Genomic DNA, 22,556 nt, shown 5'->3' with positions numbered 1-22,556 from the left:
GCGCAGGAAGCCGGCTCTCCATTACCAATTTTTACTCTGTCCATATTCTATTTGATTACACCTAGATCTGACACACTGTGGGGGTAAGGGATGTCATTTTTTGTGATTTGGGGAAGGGGAGATGGGGAGAAGAATTAGGTGATTGTGGGGAGGTAATTTAAGGCTCATTTCAATTGCTCTGAGGTTTTCAGCAGACATTTCAGTTATATACTAACTACAGTCGCTATACAGGAGGCAGGTTTGGATGAAATGTCTAAAATTTTTCCTGCCATCAGGTTTAAAATACAAGCTCCCATCTGATATAAAAAATTTACATATGCATAAATATTTTTATGTACACATATATTCAGAAGAAACTCCTGTTATTTTACACTACGTTTATACCTTTATATTATTTTTTCATTTAATGTACCACATTGGTCTTCCGTATTTAACCTTTCCAGTGACAGTAAAGAAGAGTTCCAGTGACCAGCATTTCCAAGGACTGCTTTGACCCTCTCTATTATGTCACAGTCTCAGGAAATGGTTTATTGTATAACCAAATCTATGGTTATATAGTTTAAAATCAATGTAGCAGATCGGGTTGGTTACAACACACGTCTCTCCAGCTATTTAGAGTGGTTTTCTTTGAAGCAAAATTAGTATTTTGGAAGGCATACCCTATGCCATCATGAGAGGAGTGAAGAGCAAGAACAATACGATACGACTTTTTGCCAGAGAGTCAACAAGGAGCAGGAGTGAGAGGGGGCATGAGACCAATGAGATCAGACCCTTTTTCTCAGCTGCTCATAGCCTTTCCATTGGGCTGACTTGGATACGTGTCCTACTGGGGCAGAGAGGATGGGACTTTCAGATCAGAAAGAAAGAAGAGGTGTGGGGTTACTCAAGTAGTCCTAAGTGAAATCTTCAGCGACACCTAGGAATGAATGTGTGTGAGTTTGGGGGGCATCCAGGTATTCACTGTTTAGTCTGTAAAAACACACCACATTTTTGACACTTGTACTAAGCAGTGGCTGATTAATAGTGAATTTTTTTTCCTAAAATACCTAAAACAAAACCTAATGCTTAGACCAAAATTGGGGTGTTCCTAAAGTTTTGATAATGACTGAGAAATTCCTTCCTTTTATCATAAGTATGTTTATCATGTGTTATTCCCACTCGGTTACCCTGAGCCCACACAATGCCTTGTGTTGCGTCCACGGAAAGAGGAGGGGGTCACATCTGTTTCTCACGTGCAGTAATCAGGATAATGTTGATTGGCCTCATATTAATGTTCAGCTCAAACCTGGCTTGCAATCAGTGCTTCATTTCCTCCACGGCTGTTATCGAAGATACATCACGATCTTCTTCCCTCCAGCACAATGAGAGGATCCACCCTGATTTAGAGTCTCTCTTTTCCTCATCTCCCCTTCCTAATTGTATTTGGGTTTTCATTAGTTTCAACCTTGATGTAAGTGATACTAGCAGGAGCACTCCACAGAACCTGGAAACAGTAAAAAAGATAAGCCGCCTTAATGAAATTGTTGGAAAATTTTGTTTTATGCTCTGGATTCCACAGAGAGATCATGTTGCTCCAGACTTGGACAATATAGTATAAAATATTATGCAGAACAGGGAATTCCTTCTAAGTGACAAAGGAAATTTCCCGTATGGCATATATGATGCTAATTGTGTATACTCAGTAATATTTGCAGGGATGTAGACAACACTTCCACAGAAAAACACATATATACATTACTCTGTGTATACTCTAACATGTAAAATTTTGTAGAATCTTTAAGTATCTGATGTCCATGGCAGAAAAGAGGAAAATTAAAAATGAAAATCTTAACTTCCTCCTTAATTCACTTAGCTGTAGAATCTCATCTGCCATGAGATTCCTTTAATTACTTTGACATTATGACTAAAGACAACGGGATGCATTTTGAAATTTCATCATCATCTTCTTTTTTAAAATAAACATGAATTTAGCAAAGGTATTAAAATTCTTCTGTTGTTAAAATGAAATCATCATCAAAGCTTTACACATGTGTTTTTGTTTTTACATTTTTGACCTCAATGTCCATAAAAAATTATATGTGCCTCTATGTCAACCAAAGTTATCCAATAGCTGAGAAGAATAAACATCCTTTTCTAGAATTACTTGTTCTATCAGTTACCTCTAATAATTTTCCTCACTTCCCTATGTGTCCTGATTACAAGCACTGCAATGAGAAGAAATTGCATCTTAGATTCTGCCATCGCTGAAGGCAAATGCGTTTGATGGACTTTAAGATTCTATCTAACTCAGGAAATCTATGGTTTTATGAAACAAAAACTCTGAAAAATTAAAACATACATTAATAAATCTGAATATACTGTCACCTAATAATTGCCACTTCTGACTGCCAAGAAAACATAAAGCTTTAGGTCAAACAAAAATTTAGAGTGTACAAAGGACATGGGACCACCTTGAAAAGGAAATCTTGAGACAGTTTCTATGTTGTGCAGCCTGAAATGCAGCTACATCCAGTCCCACCTCAGCCTTTCATTTATGTGGAAAAAAAAATTGCCTTTGTCATATTTCCACCCTGGATAGTTTCAGATCCCAGATATTCATTCTTGTAACATGTAATGTTCAATACATGATATTGGCATGTCATTATTGGATTTTTCATAGTGAGGTATTGTGACAGCAATGTCCGTGAAACATAATGACTAAAATTTCAAATCATTTTTCTTTCAAAATCTAAAACTAAAATAAATTAGTTGACTGAGTGCTTGAGACATGGTGGGCAGTTCACAGCCGAGTCCCTAGGACTTAGTCTTTCCAAACTCTCCATGTAAAGCCCACTGCTCCTGACTCACAGGCCAGCAGCATTACTGTTACCGTGCAGTCTTCATTTTAAATATAAAATAGTATGTAAAATAAAGGACTTTAAATACTAAGCAATGACTCACTTATCTTAGAAACAAAGCAAGCATTGATTGAATCATTGTTTTTATGAACATTAGTGAGACTATTAAAAGGCTAACACATTTATAATGATATCCAAATTGTTTGATTAATGTATTCTGTTATAAATAATATAGATGTGGTATCTAATTAATATTTATGATGGACTCATATCTACATATCCTTTGTAACAATCTGTAAAGCCTTCTCAAAATAGCCTACCAGGTTGAAATGTGATAATTCGAAGAAATAAATAATAAGCCCTGCAAGTACTGAAATTCTTTGCTACTGAAGAGATCACTTGTTTTGCTAAACCTGTTGCCTTTCCTTGAGACACTTTAGCGTCCATCCATCCACTCACTCTTATAGAATAAACATGTATTGAGAGACTACAATGTGTCAAATATGGAACAATCTCTAGCCTCATGATTTTCTCTTACATTTTGATGCTTCTTCCTCTTTTTGATTCCTACTTATGTCTCTTATTATTTTAACCACTTTTTCTCTACGTTAATCCTCTATTTCTTTCCATCAATTTTAGTGAGAAAGACCTGGAAGTTGACAGGGATATGGGTTAAAAGGTATTCAGAATATTTGGACTCTTAGTTCAAAAAGATTGAGTCATTTTTCTGATGAAATATTTTTACCAGATAGCTCGTCTCAGCTTTTTTGGTGGAGGCCTCATGTCTTTATTCTGAGAGTTACCAAGTGCAGCTTCCAGCATCCACTATCCCGTTAATATCAAGTAGGGAAGGAGTCATGTGCCAAATACGTACTAATCAGCACTAGTGACTGTGCTGTTGGACTTCATATACTCACAGCTTCTGGTGACTACCACAGCTTGGCGCAGAATTCATTCAGTTCCTTATTTATTCATTTACTTACAAAATAAGTATTTATTGAGTGCTATTAGGTGCCAAGAACTGCAGGTACATCACTGAACACAACAATTCAGTCCTGATGGCTGAACGGCAGGAGAAAGAGAGAAGCAAATGCATACTAGTTTAAATACAAGGTGGGGCAAAAGTAGCTTTACAGTTGTGCATCTGGAAATAAGACAGTGATTAATAAATAATAACACAGGAATAAACTCTATGTTTCACATACTCACAACTCTAAGCCTACTTTGCCCCTCTTTGTACATATGTGTAATGATGAGTGTTATGGAGAAAAGAAAGCAAAGAAGGGGATGTGGGTTCTGGTGGGGCTAGGGACGGAGCTGGCGTTTATGGGAAGCGTGGCCTTTTGAAGATTAGAACTGATGACAGAGGGATCAGCTGGGAGTCTTGGCTTCTTGTGGTGACTGACTTAGAGAGGGATACAGGAAATAATGAGATTTGTTCTGAGGGCCCAAGTTCAGGGAGTCCCAGGGGTCCCTGTCAGGACTGCCCAGAGTTCTGAGTCCCCATATTCACTCCTGCCCATGAAGATGTGAAGAGCTGGGGGTAGGCTTGTCCTATCCAGAACACAGAGCTCTTGGATTGAGGTGTGGTGATGTGCGGGTGGGCAAGCTGGATTTACAGGCACAACCTGAGATCCTGAGGTCTCCCTTAAGATCTGACCTTGGAGAGCCTGAAGCTGGGGGCACAGTCAAAAAGGTCTCAGAGACCTGGGACTCAACAGCAGGTCCTAAGCTGTGAGACACCTGGGTGGCTCCATATCTTAGCAGCATTATGTGCTTTAGGGTTCCTGGTCCCCAGGGATGTTATTCAGACAGCTTCCTGTACACATTGTGCAGCTGCAAATTAGATAACAGTACTCTAACACCTGCCCATATTCAAGTGTAATGAAAATGCCCTGAAATTTGCATGACACCTCCTAGAGCCTTTTCATGTTCATTTTAGTGACTTTTTAAAATTGTTGTTCTTTTATAGTTGTCCAAATTTTCCCTTGTTACTCTCCCCTGCCCTGCCTATTCCCCTTCCCGCTCTCACAGTCAATTCCCACCCTATTGTTCATGTCCATGGGTCATTTATACCTGTGAGTTTTTGAATGGCACTATTATATTAGGGCCTCAGTTGTCTCTGGTCCCTGCCAATTTATATTTAAGTTGAAAACTTCAGGGTAACTGATTTGCTGATTGCCTTAGATTAGTGCATGGACCCAAGGATGATGACTTCTCAGTTTCTTCACAGTCAATTGTATATTGCATGTATATAATGCGAGGAGCTCCAACTTTGGAATATGTATTCTAAGGTCATGTCTTACTAATAACTATCAGTTTTTGATCCTCAGATTTTTAGTAATATATGAAAGAAACCAATAAAAAATTATGATTAAGTTACTTAGGACTGTACTCTAATCATTTAAGTAAAGTAACTCTTCACTTTGACCCTAATTGGGTCCAGAGGATTGACTTTAATGATGGCATTATCTCCTGGGTAGAGGAACAGATGAAATGCTCTGGCTTAGTCAGGAACCTAGAGAACTTTTTACCCTACCGGTTCTCACAGAACTGGACTGATTCACAGCCTCACTCACATCAGACACTGACTATTCTCTACACACAGCTTCCAATGACAACCTACCTTATATCTTTTAATCCTCATTAATAGTGTCAGGAGTCTTGCTACAAAAGGTGTAACTGAGGCTTCCTGCTCTATAGAAAAGGAAACTGAATCTCAGAGGCGGGAGTAAGTTGTTCAAGTCACACAAGGAGTAGGTGGTGAAGTAGAAATCTCCTGATTCTCCAGCTCTAAACCATATACTATGCACACACAACTCTCCATCATTTCAGCCTCATGAGATTGGCAACAGTCCTTTCTCAAGTGGGACTAACCCTGCCATAGGAAAGCACAACTGTTTATTTTGTCAAACACATTCTCTTCTTTGTTGAAGTTCCTGTACAGTAGCAAATCCCTGTACTCAGGCATCACTAATTGGGGCTAAAAATTAGGCAGCTCTACATGGCATTTCAGCCCTAACCAGAACCCTGAAAAGTCTTTGCCCTTGGAGCAAACAACTGGGAACACATCCCCCACACCAGCCAAGTTAATTTTACTAAGCGGACTTCGGTAGGAACAATGGACTCTAAAAGGCACTCTCAAGAGAATAAAAAGGTTTGCATATTATGAAATTCCATTTATACACTATGTACGTGAGATTCATGAAGAAACAGTAGGAAAATACGTGGTATTGACTTCATCTCATAACTCGGTCTTGGTGGCACTAAGCAGCAGGTCCCCGAAACTGTGACTAACAAGAATGGTGACTCAAATTCCTTGACTGACCATGTAACCCATAGGAGTCCATATATTATTTGGCAGATTCTTCAGTTTACCAGAATCTTAAGCAAGGATTCTGTGAGTCTCAAAGTGTAATACTTTGCCACAACAAACATGTTCCTCTGTTCTTTTTACTGGCACGTAAATAGTAAAGGATATTTTTTGAAGCTAGAGAGTAACTAGAAATTGCACATGCAAGGTCAGTAGAGCTCCCAGAAAGCAGTCGATCATGCTGCGTGGCGGTTCATAGTAGAACATTAACATACATGACATGCCCCTTGTCTCTTCCAGCTGCTGCATTAATAGTTAACGCCTTCTTTCCATATGGAATATTGGTCACAGTATTCATTCATCATATCCGTGGTTTTACTTGGAATCTGAAGGTCCTCCCCGAAGCTGCTCCATTTCTTTTTCATCTCACCATGACTAAAGAAGCTAAGGTGTGGGCACTATGCCCCCCAAGTGATCCTGAGGGAATGGGCTGTCATTTACGTGTTCCTCCCAGTGCTGAACAAAAGAGAGAAAGCATGTGGGTTCACCCACCCATTGTCATCATAAATCCATCCCAGCTCCATTTCAAAGGTCGCAGGGTTTTAGCAGAGCATCTAACATGAAATGAATATATACATTCAAAGAGCTGGCACGTTGGATCATGAAGGAGAAGGGAGAATACCCATTGTTACAGGCTGCGCAGCCGACTGAAGAAGGATACACCAAAGAACAACATAGGCCCTCAGCTCAGAAAGATGACTTTCATTATTATCCTACAAGAGGGAAAAAGTGATGGTCTCTGGACACTTCCACCCTCTGACAGGTGGCCCTAATTAGGTCTGGTTTTGCAGAAAATAAATAGGCTGCTGTCTCAGGGGTATGATTTAAAAACTCTTCAAAGCTCTGAAACCCTGAAGTCTCATCTGACATACCTACCCAACTGATGTTCATTCTACCCTTAGAACAGTGGCACTTTAGAAAGACTAGTGATGGGGGAGGGGGCATTGTTTGCAGAAGCCACTGTGCTGAAGCAGATGCACAAAGACCCTTGATTTAGCAATCAGAACACTGGGATTCACATCTCTGCCCTGTCATTGTCTGAAAAGTGTTTCTCCTGCTCTGCAACTCTGAATTGTAAATTCTAATTCAACAGAACAGACAGGGCCTGAAATTCTTCATTTCTCAGAGACACCCATGTGATATCAATGCTACCTACTTATCCGTGGACCATACTTTGAGTGGCAAGACCCTATATGACCATGAATGGGCAAGTCATGTCATACTTATGGCCTTTATTTCTTTATTTCTATAAAGTCAAGGTGATTAATCAAATGAGCTTTGTTATCCTCTTTGGGGATCACTGTGGCATACTTGGGGTTTGGGTGACTAAGACTTAGAATGCAGTGTCTCCTTTGGGCAAATAGTTACAGTCAGGACAGGAATGTTTCTCTAGGGGGCAGGGGTGAACCAAGACCATGGAAGTCTGGGGTGCAAGTAGCACTCCAGTTGTTGCTGAACACCAAGCCAGGAAAAGGAAGCACCTAATACTGGCAAGTAAGAGCTGCAAGGCTAGGTATGCCTTAACTGAAGAAGAGAAAAGTGTTCTTCACTCAGTTATGTACATATGGCAGTATCTGAATCAGATAGACACTTCTGTATCACCTTTTAGAAGTTCTAGTTACATTAAAACCCTGCCAAAAAATGGAGGGGTGGGAAAAAGTAGGTTTACAGTTGTGCATAACATTCTTTTGAGCTAATAAAGCTATGGTAATAATCATAACCTGCATTTCCGTATGAACGCTGTAAACCTACTTTTGCCCACCCCTGTATGAGGCCTGTCCAGAAGGTATTCAGCCATGTAATATGAAAAATAGAGATACTTACTGAAGATACAAGAAGCAAGAAGCATTGTACATAGAACAATGACGCCTCAGTCCTCTTCAAAGTAGGCACCTTGGGACCTCACACATTTTCCTGCTTGCCATCAGCTGTCCTATTGTATTTTCCTGAATCTTGTTTATGGTGTGAAAGCTCTTCCCTTTCAAAGGTGACTTTATTTTGGGAAAAGCTGGAAGTCACAGGGTACCAAATATGAGCTACTGGCGGGGGGCGGTGGGGGGGAGGTAAGTCACCTGGGTGATTTGATGTTTTGCCAAAAAACTCTGCGCAAGATGCAATGCATGAGCAGACATGTTGTGAGGATGAAGCTGTCAATTACCAGTTGCTCATAGCTGTGGCCTTCTGAATCATCTGAATAGTTTCTTGAGGAATGTTCAAGCTTAATGCAACATTGGATGTAGATTCGTTGCTCTGCTCACTCAGTCATTTTGAATGCAACAGCCACACAGTACACATGCTCACTCAGTGGCATCTACCACTCCCACTGACTAGTACAGTGAAGTTGTCACTGTTCACACATGTGCCTTCCAGTCCACTCTCCTTTGCTGCCAGGTTACATTGATGTCATGCAAATCATTCTCATTCTATTAACAATGGCTGGACTTTTCCAGACCAACCTTATATATCATTATAGAATGAATTTGTTCTCATTCATTAATTAATTTCCTTGACAACTCCTATTAAGCATCTATTACATGTCAGACCCTGCACTCATAGCACCTAACACCAGCTTTGATGGTATATCATTAAAAAGAGGTCTATAGAACAAACAATATAAACAAATCTTTTCATGTTCCCATCTGCATCAGTTTGCTCTAAAGTTCATAAAGTATACCACAGACCTGGTGACACAAACAGAAATTTATGTTCTCACAGTTTTGGAAATTGGAAGTCCAAGATCAAAGTGCTGAGGGATTGGTTTCTCATGATGCCTCTTTCTTTGGCATGCAGATGGTGGCCTCATAATTGTGTCCCCATATGGCCTTCTCTGTGTGTACATGCCGGCATACCTGGCGTCACTTCTTCTTATAGGGACACCAGTAATACTGGATTTGGACCCCACCCTTATGATTACATTTAACTTAATGACCCTTTTAAAGGTCCTGTCTACAAATTGAGTCCCATCGAGCTTCAGCATTTGAATTTGGGAAGAATACAATTCAGTACATGACATTTATGTCTAGGGTTGACTTTGAGATGCCAGCTCTGTGCCTTATCAGCTATGGAACTTTGTTCAAGTTACTTAACATCTCTAAATCTCAGTTTCCTCTTTGTAAAAGCGACCTAAATAATACATTTATTAAGCTATCACAGGGAATGAATTGGGTAATGCTTGTGTTTAACAGTGTCTAGTACTTACTAGGTTCCTCACTCTGCCCCCTGTGTCTTTCTTTAGATGCTGATCAAAGATATTTACTGTTTGCTTCCTTTGTTTAATCCATTTGACTTTACTACAATTTGTGCTGAATCTACTATGAAATTAGGCTTTTCTCTCTCTCAATCTTTCCTACTGCCCTCCCACTATCACTATCCCTGGAAAGAAACTGTTTACTGCAATCTTCAGTTCTAGCTATAAGAATGGAGGCTTATTGATAGAAAATACTGAACTTCTCAAATACTGCTAAAGTGAAAAAAAAAGTAATTATTCTATATCCCAAAACAAACAAGTAAGAAATTTGGCTTACAGATGCCATTATACACAATACAGTGAGCTTAAAACTGAATAAACTACGTAGAAAAGTGAAAGTCTTAGAAATTAAATCAAGCTAAAATGATTTTAGTGATTTAAAAAATATTAGATAATTTCTGAGTTACCAAATCAAGATGTTGTATGAAGAACTATCTAGTCCACAGTAGATGATGCATTAAAAAAATATACATTACCTGATGCAATGCAAAAGTTGAAAAGATATTTAACTTTTTTTATAGTTAAATTTTTATATAGTTTGGCTAAAGGGGCACAGAATCAGCACAGTGATGAAAAACCTGTTTCTTTGTTGAGTCTGGTGTCTGTCAGGAGGTTTCTAGGGGCATCTGATCATTATTCAAGCTTAAACTCAATTATTCAGAAATGCCCCCCACCCTAGCAACAGCATAGAAGCAAGAACTTACTAAACTGCTTGGTATTGGGTGAGGAGTTTTGGTCCCCAATTTTCTGAGTGAAATATTCAAGGCATCCTACGAAGCATCGTGTACCACATAAACCATGCACAGTGCATGTGAAACCTGTTTCCTTAATGGGCACAGTAGTGTAACATTTAACTCTGGAATAGTTCCGCAAGAAATCAACAAACTGCGTTTACATTATACAAAGGAGACGGTGCCTAAATTCCTTTTCTTTTAAGTCATTCTATTTCCCTTTTAAATACGTTCACATCCACTTTCAGTACAGGTAGCTTAATTTCTATCATGTGCAGCTTTTCAGACCATTAGCTTTGTTTCAGGTGCCAGTGATTGAGCTGTGCTGGATGTGCTTGGAAAAGGTCCACGTTCATTCAGGAAACTCCAGTTGAACCAGATCCATATGTAGCTAAAAAAAAAAATGCAGTGTTCTGATTGGAGGTAGTTTCTGGCTTCCAACATTATCACATATGATTTTGTTTTTGATGTGCTGTGGAATAGAAAGTAATGTTGGAACTAAACTTCTGGGATTTTTTCTCACACTTAACATTTACTGAGAGCTTCCTACTTTACACACATTAACTGATTTAATGCTGTTGTATAATAATATTATGAGGAAGGTAGTTTAATCTCCATTTTTCTTAGTGCTTGGAGTTGTTAATGAGCATGCCCACGTTTCAACATATTGTAAATGGAACTGATAGTTTTCAAGGTCTCTAACTCTAAAGTTAAATATAATCAAGTTGTTATTGAACTATAAACATTGACAATACCCTTGCCAAAGCCACCACCCAAAAGAATGGGGTAAGGTAAAGGAAACTTTATCCAAAGATTTGTTCCTTGGGATTTCTGTTATAAAGCTTATTAGAAAGCCTGACAATTTGTCCCAAGTCCTGGGGTTGTGGAAGCCTCTAGGTATAAACTATTGGTGTCATACTTAGACAATCTGTTGGTACTCATTGTTTCTTGGTACAACTTACCTTGATGGGGGCTAATTTATTAATAAAACTCTTAAACATCCTAATTTTACCTCTAGCTTCACCTTTTCTGTTTTCCTCTCTTACCCAAATAGAATTCTTTCTTTGTACGATTTGGAAAATACCTTTTCCTGTGAACTTAATACTTAATAGTGGTGTGTGAAGCACAATATTTAGTTTATGTTTCATTTTCTATCATAAAGCAGTACTTTCATAAAATGCATAAAAATGAATTATGAAAAATGAGATACAAAAGCATACAAAATAAAAACTCAATTATTTTTATTAGATTCAACATATATCAATATAAAATTATTCTGAAAAGATTGCTATGAAAGTCTCAAAATGCTTGCTTGTGCTGATCATGCTGTGGACTGGGAATGCACTGTGGATCGCTGTGGCTCCCTGGCTGGACTTTGAAGAGCAATATTCTAGGCCACTGGTTCTTGATAGGGTCAAATTTCTTTTTAACTAATTATTTATTTGTTTATTTGTTTAATTTTAGAGAAAGGGGAAAGGAGAAAGAGAGGGAGAGAAACATCACTGTGTGGTTGCCTCTCACTCGTGCCCCCAACTGGGGACCTAACGTGCAACTTAGTCATGTGCCCTGACTGGGAATCGAACCAGCAACACTTGGATCGCAGGCCGATGCTCAATCCACTGAGCCATGGCATCCAGGGCTATTGATAGGGTTAAACTTAAATCTGTCATCTTGTTAGTTTTATATTTGTCCCATCTGGGCTTTTTTTTTTTTTTTTTTTTCTTTATTGTTGATAGTGTTTGGTTGGTTGTTCCTTTATATCTTTTTCTTCCTTCCTTTAGATAGAATATTTTAAAGAAATATTTCATTTTAATTCCACTATTGGTTTCTTTGTTGTCCCTCTTTATTTTTTCAGTAGTTTCTCTAGCAGGTACCCCTATTGATACTCATCACAGTCTGCTTTCAAGTAATACCGCTGTACCACATGGGTAAGCCACGAATCCTACAGCAGTTCATTTGCAGTCCGCTGTGTGCTTTTGTTGTCATACATTTGCCTGTTACACATGCCATAAATGCCACAAGCTTTTTTCTTTAGTCAGTTATCTTTTTCTAAGGGAATGGAAATAAGAAAATGCCTCTGTTATACGTGCTTTCATTATTATCGTTTTTAGCATTCTTTATTTCATTTTATCAGTCCAAGTTTCTATCTGGTATTATATTATTTTTCCTGGTATTGCAATGATTTTTTTTTTTTTTACCATTTTTTATAACTCGGGTATGATGACAATACAGTGGCATTGCTGTTATTTTTGAAAAATCTATATTTTGTCTCTTAAAGTTATTATTATTTTAAAATACTTTATTGATATATTTTTAGAGAGAGGGGAAGGGAGGAAGAAAGAGAGGGAGAGAGACATCAATGTGTGGCTGCCTCTAACACACCCCCAAATGGGGACTTAACCTTCAATCTAGACATGTGCCCTGACTGGGAATCAAATAGGTGACCCTTTGGTTCGCAGGCCAGCAGTCAATCCACTGAGTCACACCAGCCAGGATTAAAGTAATCTTTAAAAGATATTTTTGCTAATATAGAATTCTGTATTGCATTTCTTTTTTCTTTGAAAATGTCATTCCATTCTCTTTTGGCTTGAATTTTTTCTAAGAAATCTGCAGTATTCTTATCTTTGTTCAGTTTTATGTAATGTGTCTCTTTTCTTTGGCTGTCTTCAAGATTTTTTTATTGAGTTTTTAGCAGTTTGATGTGTCATGATATGGTTTTCTCATATGTTTGTGTGATTGATATTTTTGGTGTTTTTTTTTTCTATTTATGCTTTGAATATTTTAGATCTGTGGTTTCATTATTTTTGACAATGTCTCAGCCATCTCTTAAATACTTCTTTTGCCTCATTTTTTTTTTCTCTTTTTTTTCCTTTCAAGCATCCAGTTAAAGTATTAGACAATTGAGGTTTCTTGGTTGCCTGTGACCTCAGCTTCCAAATGCACCACTCCCCAAGGGGCGTTCAGCCTGTTTTAAATTATGAGGATGAGTGTATCATTCTTTGCAGCTTTTTAGACCCTAAACAATAGGGAAAATTTAGACCAATTATTCTTAAGTTGTGTTCACTAAATTGAAGGCCATGAAGTTATTAATTATAAGAAGCCTGTGAATTCATTCACACACCCAACATTGTCCATGGACTAAATAAATATTATGTGTTAAAAATATGAGGCTACATTTACACATGCATGTAGATGTTGCTGCCATTAATATGCTTCAAATGAACTTAAAATCATTGCTGAGTTCATTATAATTTTCATCACTGTATCTTTTCTCAAATAACAAACTTTATTAGTACAGTAAAACTCTTTAATGCTGTGAATGCTCTTACCGTTTTCTTGAAATGTTAACCTGAACAGCCTTGTTTCAGTCCCCAGACATGTACTCAGGCAGAAGCTAGAATCCTTTATAAACACACCCCATGTAATTACATTCCAAGTGCCCCACCCTAAGAAATCTTGAGAGAAGCTGTGATCATTGTATGCAAGGAACCAACCCAGCTAGTGCCTGTGAGACACTGTTTTTCCCTTTTCTACTTTAGAATTTTTTAACTTTGTACAAAAATAAGTCACTGTGGATAGCAGAAGTAACATACTGGCAGCCCAGGATCCATAGTCAAGAGACAGATTTTTTTTTTAGCCTGGCTGAAGATTTTATTTATTTATTTATTTATTTTTACAATAGTTCCAATTTTTTACCCTTTGCTCCCCTTCCCCCAGCAATCCCCCCCACAAGTCCATGCCCATGGGTCATACCTACAAGCTCTCCCGCTTCACCCTTTCATATATTCTTTGAAGATTTTTTTAAGTGAATTCTCAATATGTACAATTGAAAAACTGCACCCAGAGCCCCACCTCATTTTCCTTACTTCACATCAAATCCGCGTTACTGGTAAGAAGACCTCTGGAGTCATTGGAACATGTTACTACTGCCTTAGCCCTGATCTGTACCACTTCTATATATGAGTCTATGCAGGCTGTTTTTTGTTTCTTTGTTTGTTTTGTTTTGCTTTTTTTTTTTGTACTTTTCCTCTGTTAATGGAGTGTTTTGTCTACATTGGCCATCAATCCCTCTAACACCAAAATATTCCTTACACCCTACTTAGCATTAAATTACACCTGGGGCAGATCTGAGGAAATATTTAGGGAAAGAATTGCTGTTGTTACTACTGGTTTTAAAACTGTAAATTAGATGCCAATGTATATTATCCAGTGACAAAGCTATCTCTGGACCATTGACTTACTTGGAACTTGGATTATTCCATGTACTGTATGTCATACTTGTATTTTTCTGTTCATTTTTATGTGGCCATTATTATCAGAATAAAGAATTTTTAAAAAAATTGAAGACCATTAGGTGAATACCCAAAAGAAGGACAGAAGCTTTTGAATAAGAGATGGGGGTGGGGCGGGGGCCACTCAGGAAGCATCTTCATTTACTGCAAAATCCAGATCATGAATTTTGGTCATTAAAACAATGGCTTTTGATATATTATGCCTAGCTGTCAGAGGCTCAGAATCTGCTTCTAAGGTGGTAAACATTTTGGAAGGGTGGGTGTACAGTAATCCCTCTCTATACCGCAGTTCACTTATTGTGACCTCACTCTATTGCGGGATTTTTAAAAATATTATATTTAATTATTTATCGTGGATTTTTCACTATATCGCGGGATTTTGCAGTACTGTATATGTATGTTGTTAAACTTACATAGGTTTAAGAGTGTGGAATGTGTTTAAGAACGTAAGCAGTATTTGTAAAGTGTGGAAAGGTTAATAAGAGAGTGGGAAAGGTTATTAAGGGATTGGGAACAGTTTATAAATGTATGGGAAGGGTTTATAAAACCTTAAATATATATATAAATACTAAAATAAATGTAAGGTTCATACTTCGTGGATTTTCACCTATCGCGGGGGCATCTAGAAAGTAATACCCGTGATAAGTGGGGGAATACTGTACTCAGAAATGGTGCTTATGTATTTCCACTCCACCAAATAAGCCATCACTGCTCAAAGGCATCAGGGGATTCCTGAGCTCCCAGCCTTCCAAGTGTGCAGGGACAGACCCAAGACTCTCCTGGACCACTATTTCTCGAGGACCTGGTTTTCAATAGGTAGAAACTGTTTCTTTCTTTCTTTTCTCCTTCTTGGTATAGATGCCAATAATCATATGATGTCCTTGATCTTCTATTTTGCCACTGATGTTCTATAATTATTTCCTTTTTGAAGTCATTAAGAGAAATTGCAGCCTCTTTCTTTGATGTATTAAAGAAAGGTAAGTTGAGATTGGAGCAAACGAATGAGAAGCACTCTGAAAGGTTTTTCCTGGCTCTGTCACTAACATTTGTGAAACTTGAGAAACTCAAAAGGGCAGAACAATTCTTAAAAATAAGTTTATATTAGTGTTGATTCTATTCAGTAGACAAAATTATTTGGGTAAATTCAGGAAAAGAACAATATTGAAAAAAATTATTCTTGGTCATATTCCAAGTAAAAAGCAAGGGAGAGCACAACTTTTAAAATGTCACAATGAAAATATAAAGCATTTTTCTCTCTCTTCCTTCTGTCTCCTCTCCTCCTTACTCTGGACTGTTTCTCTGCTTTCTCTTTTTGCTTCCCATTCATTCTTTTCTAATTTGTTTTTAGTTTTGCCATATTCCATAAAGACTCTGAAGCAGCTTTAAAGACAAAGAAATATGAACTGTGTGTGTGTGTGTTTATAAAGTAGATGTGGTAATCATTCAAAAGTGAAAATACGAGGAGCCAGGAATGAAATTAGTACATAAATGTGTGCTATAGTAGCTACTACATTTACCAGAGAAAGACCACAAATTTGGCTTCAAAATTTCTAGCAGCACTGTTATTTATATGGTTCTCAACGTTTCTAGGGCAGTGTTTCTCAACTTTGGCCTTTATTGTCATTACGGGTCCTATTTTTCTTTGTTCTGCTGTCCTGTTGCACTATAGTGTGTTTAACAGCATGCCTGGCTTCTACCCAACAGCAGCCAGAAGCACACCTGCCTCTCAGTCTTGACAACTAAGGAAGTCTCCAGAAATTGCCATCTAGCCCCTGGGGCACAAAACCACTCCCATTATGAACTACAGCATTAGAAAAAATGACAAGCAAATGACAGCACTTGGGAAAAGTCCAACCAGTTCCGGTCCAACTTGTGGCATTTGAATGTTTTGTATTTCAGAAAATTTAAGTGGTAAAAGTTCAACACCTTTAAGATAAAACATGCATATAGGTCTTCACCGATTTATTCCATTAGGTAAAATTTTGATTCTACAAGTATGGTTAGAATCTTTTTAAATCATTGAATTACTAATTTGTTATTAGGTTGTGATTATGCTAGCATAAAAATCAATATCGATTAAGTGGTCATACTCTTTTGTGTTTGGGTTCTCCTTCCACACTACTAATTACTAGCTGAATAACCTCTCTGAATTTCACATATGAAACTGCTTAATAATAGCTCTGTGTTAATGGTGGTTGTAAGAATTGTGTGTGTTAATATAAGCAAAGAGCTTTGCACAGTGCTTGGATCTTAATAAGCACTCTGTGAGATGACAACTAAAATTATTTTCATTACTATCTGTTATTAACAATAAACCATAATTTTATAGAGTAGGAGAATACATGATAATAAAGAAAAATATGAACTGTCCTTAGTTTTCTTTTACTTTCCTGAAATTCATTCTGCTATGACTCTGAGGGAAGGCGATCACATTTCTCCCATTCATCTTCCAGACATGATATTTGATTCAGCAATTCTACTTATTGTCCCTTCTTCCCTTTCCCTGCTAGTAAGAGAGGTTGCAAAGGGGCGTTCTTTTTTGTTCAGTTGTGGCTAGTGTTATCTGGTGGCTAAGTTTTTACAAATAGATGTGTAAAGTGAGCATCTTTCTAATGATTGTAGGGGACTTAGATAATGACGTATATGAATCATTGCTATATTCCTCTGAATTGCTGGACTGTTTTTTCCCATCTCCCGTTCTTTCCTTTTTTTAAAAAAATGATGAGTCCGGCTGACTTCTGCTGCTTCTTGTGGGGTTTTCATGTTGCTAGATGCTCTGGGTTCTCTGAGGTCCATCCCGACGTGGCAAAATGTGCCTCTCTCCGTCTCCCACTTACAGCATTATAACTTTGAAGTTAGTATGAAAGAGTTTTATTTCAATCTCATATTTTTACAGAATTTAACATGTATTGCCTACTTCAGTTTCAATTGCAGCCTTGTCTGGCTCCTCACCCGTTTCTGCCCTCCTGAATAGACATGAGTCTCTGGGAGTATTGGCCGTGAGGTCACAGCCTCTGTACCGCCTCCTCCTTGACCGCTGGGCCTTCCCGCTGCGCCGGCGTGTATAATTCTCAGTTCTAGCCCTGCGTTACCTCATAGGGCAAGGATTTTTGTGGGACAGCCTTACCTCATATTTCTGAACCCCAGTTTTGGACGCAAGTTGGCTTCAGACCCTCCTACATATTTATCAAGCAAGTTGAACATTTGGGGGATTATTTCAAGATTGATAGATTTTAATTCTGGCAATAAAACAAGGCCTCTGTGGACAGTTACTCAGCTGACTATTAAAACTGCCTTCATGTTTGGTACATTAGTTATGTTGTCAGAAATGTTTGCAAGTTGAAAGCCTACCGTTATTTTTCTTTTTTTATGAATGGTAGGTAAGCAAAAGCTTGGTAAACATTCCAGATGAATTCTGAGGCAGTAAGCTGCGTATTGCCACATTAATTCTAAATACAATTATACATCACTGGCCCTATATGGTGCATATTCTTCGGTACTTCTGCCCAAGATCCTGGCTAGAATTTTTTCCCTGTCATCTACAGAGTAAATTTCTGATCTTGGCAACAAGACACAAAATTACCCATGCTCACTCATATGTGTGATAAATATGCTCTTCCTATTTTTCCTAATTACGCTCGTCGTCGTCGGCGGCGGCAGCCGTCCATCTCGAGAGACAATGGTGTAGCTTCTTAAGAGTCTATCTGCACCGCCGAGAATGGCTGTGCAGTCCGACTCGGGAGTGACACGGTATCTGTCTCCTCCTGTGTTAAATCGACATCTTGCGATGACGCTGAAGTGTCCTCTCCAGTGAAGCTGAAGCTACAGAGCCTGGGCAGGGTGATATGGAGGGTCTGCTGTTGCCCATGCAGCAGACCCCCCCTCTCTTCGCAGCTGAAGGGTCCAAGGGAAAGACGGAGTCGATACAGCTTGGCTTCAGGTGCGCCGCAGGAGTTGCCGGTGTTGACTACAACGTCAAACCGCCTTAGGGACTCTGGCTCCGGATTTTCTGTCGGGGTTTACTCCCTTAGCCTTTCCCCTGAAGAGGTATGCCGCAAGGCAGCGGAGGTTTTTTGGAGTCAGAGTTTTCCTTCTCTGATGTGCCCTGACTGGAAGATCGAACCAGCGACACTTAGCTCGCAGGCCGACGCTCAATCCACTGAGCCAAACCAGCCAGGACTCTAATTACACTAATCTCTGCAATTTAATAATATATCAGCGTCTTTGAGTTTGAATTGCCTTATTTCAGTTTTAAAATTCTATCTTCAAGAGCAACTTACCATTGGACAGTCTGTTAAAGTAATTGCACATTCTCTCAGCTTCTTCTCCAGAGATGGCATTTGGGTATCCGAGGGAGGGACAGAGCCCTGGCGGTATTGTTGGATACTCTGGCTGCCCTCTGCATATTCAGGTTTCCATAGCAACCTCCCTTGTCTACCTGATTGTCCCTGATCTCCCAGCATTAGAAACGGAGGTCAGGAGCTGATTTTCTCCTGATTTCTAATTTCACTGCAAGATGGAGCTTGGTGGGGTTCCCACGCTCCAGCAGCCTCACCTTGGCTCTCCCTGGCACTAGAGTCTCCTTGAGCTTCCTCTGTGGACTCCATGTGGCCCCAATCATATCTGCCCCATAAAGGCTTTCCCAAAGCATGCCCTTGGAGGACTGTGGGAACTAGAGGCTTCCATTTGTACCATACAGGACCTGAGAGCATCTTAGGGATGCTTCAGTCTGACCTTCCATTTACTTTTCACACTGCCCCATAGACATTTCTATGTGGTGCTGGAAGCTTAGGGTAGACATGGCTGCAAAGTCACAGGTGTGAGTAAGGTCAAAGATTTGCTTTATTATTTAGTCAGTTTACCCAACACATTTTTCTCTTTCTGGGATTTACTCATTTATCACTCTCTGCTTTCCCTGCCTTGGTTGCACCTCTTTGGATTGCTTTTCTTCAGTGTCTAGGACCAGAGGGATGGCTTTTGACTTTTCTTCTTCTGGTTATGTTCCACCTATAGCTAAGTCAGCAAGCCCTATGCCTGGTTGTCATAGATAGAAAGAGTCTCTTTTGCTGGATTGTCATTCAAGGAAGCAGGGATGACATTGTCTTGATGCTGTCACTAACACAGGACTATAATGTGAGACCTCTAGGCTTAGCTCATGATGTGTAAAGTGAGAGAGACTCTAGGTCCCTCAGAGTGGATAAAGAAACTACTCAGACACTCTCCATCTGAGGAAGGAAGGGAGGGGGTTTTCTCTAGTGGAAAATTGCCTCCATTTCTTTATTAGCCAGGGTTTTTATCCACTTTCCATATGCGGAAGTAATTAAGGAAAATAAGCAGCACTTCCCCAAATGGTAGGGAGTGAAAGGGAAGTGCAGATCAATACAGGGTTGAAACATCCAGATATTTTACACAAGGTCAAAGCACTTCCTCTTACTTAATTGTTCTGTTCTTCACATTTTACTGACAAGGATTTGAGGCTTTACTCAGAAAAACAGAACAGGTTCCCTTTTCCTTAAAAGCCACTTTGGATTTCTATTCTATCTTTAAAATGCCCCCGAGGGTGGGATTCAGAGCAGGCCTGGGAGACAACCTGCCAGCTAAGGGCCCAGCTGGGGGCGGCTCCGCATAGCGGTCAGAGTCTCTTAAACCAAGCCTGTCTGCTTCCCACATCTCCCCATGTCTGTCTGTCCCCCACAGTAAAGGACTTTGAGGAAGAAAATCTCTCTCACCCCAAAATATGTATTTTTAGTGCATTGATGCAAAATCCTATTTCGAATGTCAGTTTCTTTACATTTCTTTGATATCAATCCTAATCTCCCTTCCAGCTCATGTACCACTGCCCCCTAAGGCATGCTTAAATGTGACTGCATGAACACACATGTACACACATTTACCAGGCAGAAGAACAAACTGGCGGACAGAACAAGAGTAAATACGGTGCATGGGGAAAAAAAGATGAAAGCACACTGATTCTTTTTTTTTTTTTTTTTTTCAGTTTAGAGTGGTTCTCATTTTAACAATTTGCCTTACATGCCTTAACAACTGTAGCAAAGACTTAGGAACCAGCTAGTGTAGTCAGCAGGATTGCTTTCCCATTCTTTTCCATATCCACAGCCAACTCTGTGCAGCTCCCTTAATCTCTACTTTCAACTTCCAAATGTTAGAGCACCTCTGTCCCTCCAGTGCTAGGTCCTTCTGGTCTCAGCTTCTTAATCCTGTGGAGCCCTTTCTGCTCTTCTTCCCTTCCTTTCCAACCTCTCAGTATCCCATTCCATGCCAGGAACTATAATCAATGGATGGAGGCAACCAACCTTTCTTACCTAGAATTTTTCCCTATTTTCAACGAGTCTTGCAACAGCTGAAGTCGCACCTCTCCTATGTTTTTCTTCTTGATGCCTGTCACTAATACAGGGAAATGTTTTTGACATTCTCTCCAGCAATAAAAGGGACATAGGGGAGGAGAAGTACTTCATGCCATTGAAAATGGCAGAAAGTGGATTTGGGGATATCTTCTAGTGACACTGATCATTCTAGGGAGAGTTCATGACCCCATTTATTTTTAACCTTTGAAGTTATTATTTAATTGTAACATGGCAAAAACACATGGGTAGCTTTTGGTATAGCTAATGGCCCTGAAACACCATTTGGAATGCAATGTCTTGGAAAAATATGCTTATAAATTGACACACAAGCAAGCTTTTGGGATATAACCTTGCTGAGGACTAAACTGTGTTCCCCCCAAATTTATATGTTGAAACTCTATGATTGAATTTGATGGGGCTTTCAGAAGATAATTAAGGTTAAATAAGGTATTAAAGGTAGGGTCCTAATTTGATAGGATTGGTGGCCTAATGAGAAGGAGAAGAGAGACAGATCTATCTTCACATGCATTCACAGAGGAAAGGCCATGTGAGGACATAGTGAGGAGGCAGCCATGTGCAAGCCAGGAAGAGAACTGAATCAGAATTCCAAAGAGAAACTGAATTGGCTGGCAGTCTGATCTTGGACTTCCTAGCCTCCAGAACTGTGAGAAATCCAATTCTGTTGTGTAAGCCACCCATTCTATGGTATTCGGTAATGGCAACTCAACTAAGATAAACCTGTTCATAAATTCAGAATTCACAACAATTACCCATTTATGAATAGATTGCATCCATCGGACTTGATCATTATTACCACTTTGTTATAAACTAAATGTGCATAAAACATAGGTTGAAGAGGTATTTAGATAAATGTTTTTATATTTAAATATATGTAAATAAATGAGTAATAAATATCATAGATTCCAAAAGAGAAGCCTAGAAGCCTTTTCGAGATAACTAAATTTAGGATGTTGTCAAAACCTCAAGCATCTGTTGAGTATCTATGTGCCCAACACTTTTTCAATCGATAACTGTATTCTTATTAGAAAAGTAAACCTCATACTGTAACTCTTGGCACCCATTACATAGGAGATACCCAACACATGTTAACTGAATTAAAAAATAAATATTGTGATTGGTAAAGGTTTATACATCAAAATTGAAGGCACAGAGTATTATCTCTATAGGAATACTTTCAGGAAGAGAGAAAGATATGGACAGGAAGGGAATGTCAGATAAAGTTAAGTGTGCTGTCTACTGCCCTTTATTACTATGGTTTAACACACATTGTTCTTAGCTGTGACAGTATTTTTCTAATCAAGTGTGATGTTTATATCATTTTGGAAGGAAATTTTCTACTATTAAAAAACTAAAACTTTCATTGTATTCCAGTATCAAGTAAAAAGGTTTTGGGTCACCCATTAAATTTTGGGACTTACTGATTTGTTTTATGTTTGCTTGCCTTCCAACTAATTTTAAAGCTGATTAATGAGGATTTTTTATGACACCAATAGCTCTGTAATGGTTGAAAAAATGTTTAAAAACTGAAATGCAATGTAAATGTTGGTTTTTATTTTCAACTTAAACAACTGCCTTCCTCGAGGATATATTCACATGAAGCTCAAATAACTACTTATATCAGTTCATAAACAAAAAATAAAATAACATTCAATTGAGAGGGCAAATGATTAGTTTCCAGTATCCATATGATGAT

This window comes from Furipterus horrens, unplaced genomic scaffold (assembly GCF_987537825.1).
Source record: "Furipterus horrens unplaced genomic scaffold, mFurHor1.1.pri manual_scaffold_9, whole genome shotgun sequence".
Classification (NCBI taxonomy): domain Eukaryota; kingdom Metazoa; phylum Chordata; class Mammalia; order Chiroptera; family Furipteridae; genus Furipterus; species Furipterus horrens.
The sequence above is the reverse complement of the archived record's forward strand: the minus strand, read 5'-3'. Positions refer to the sequence as shown.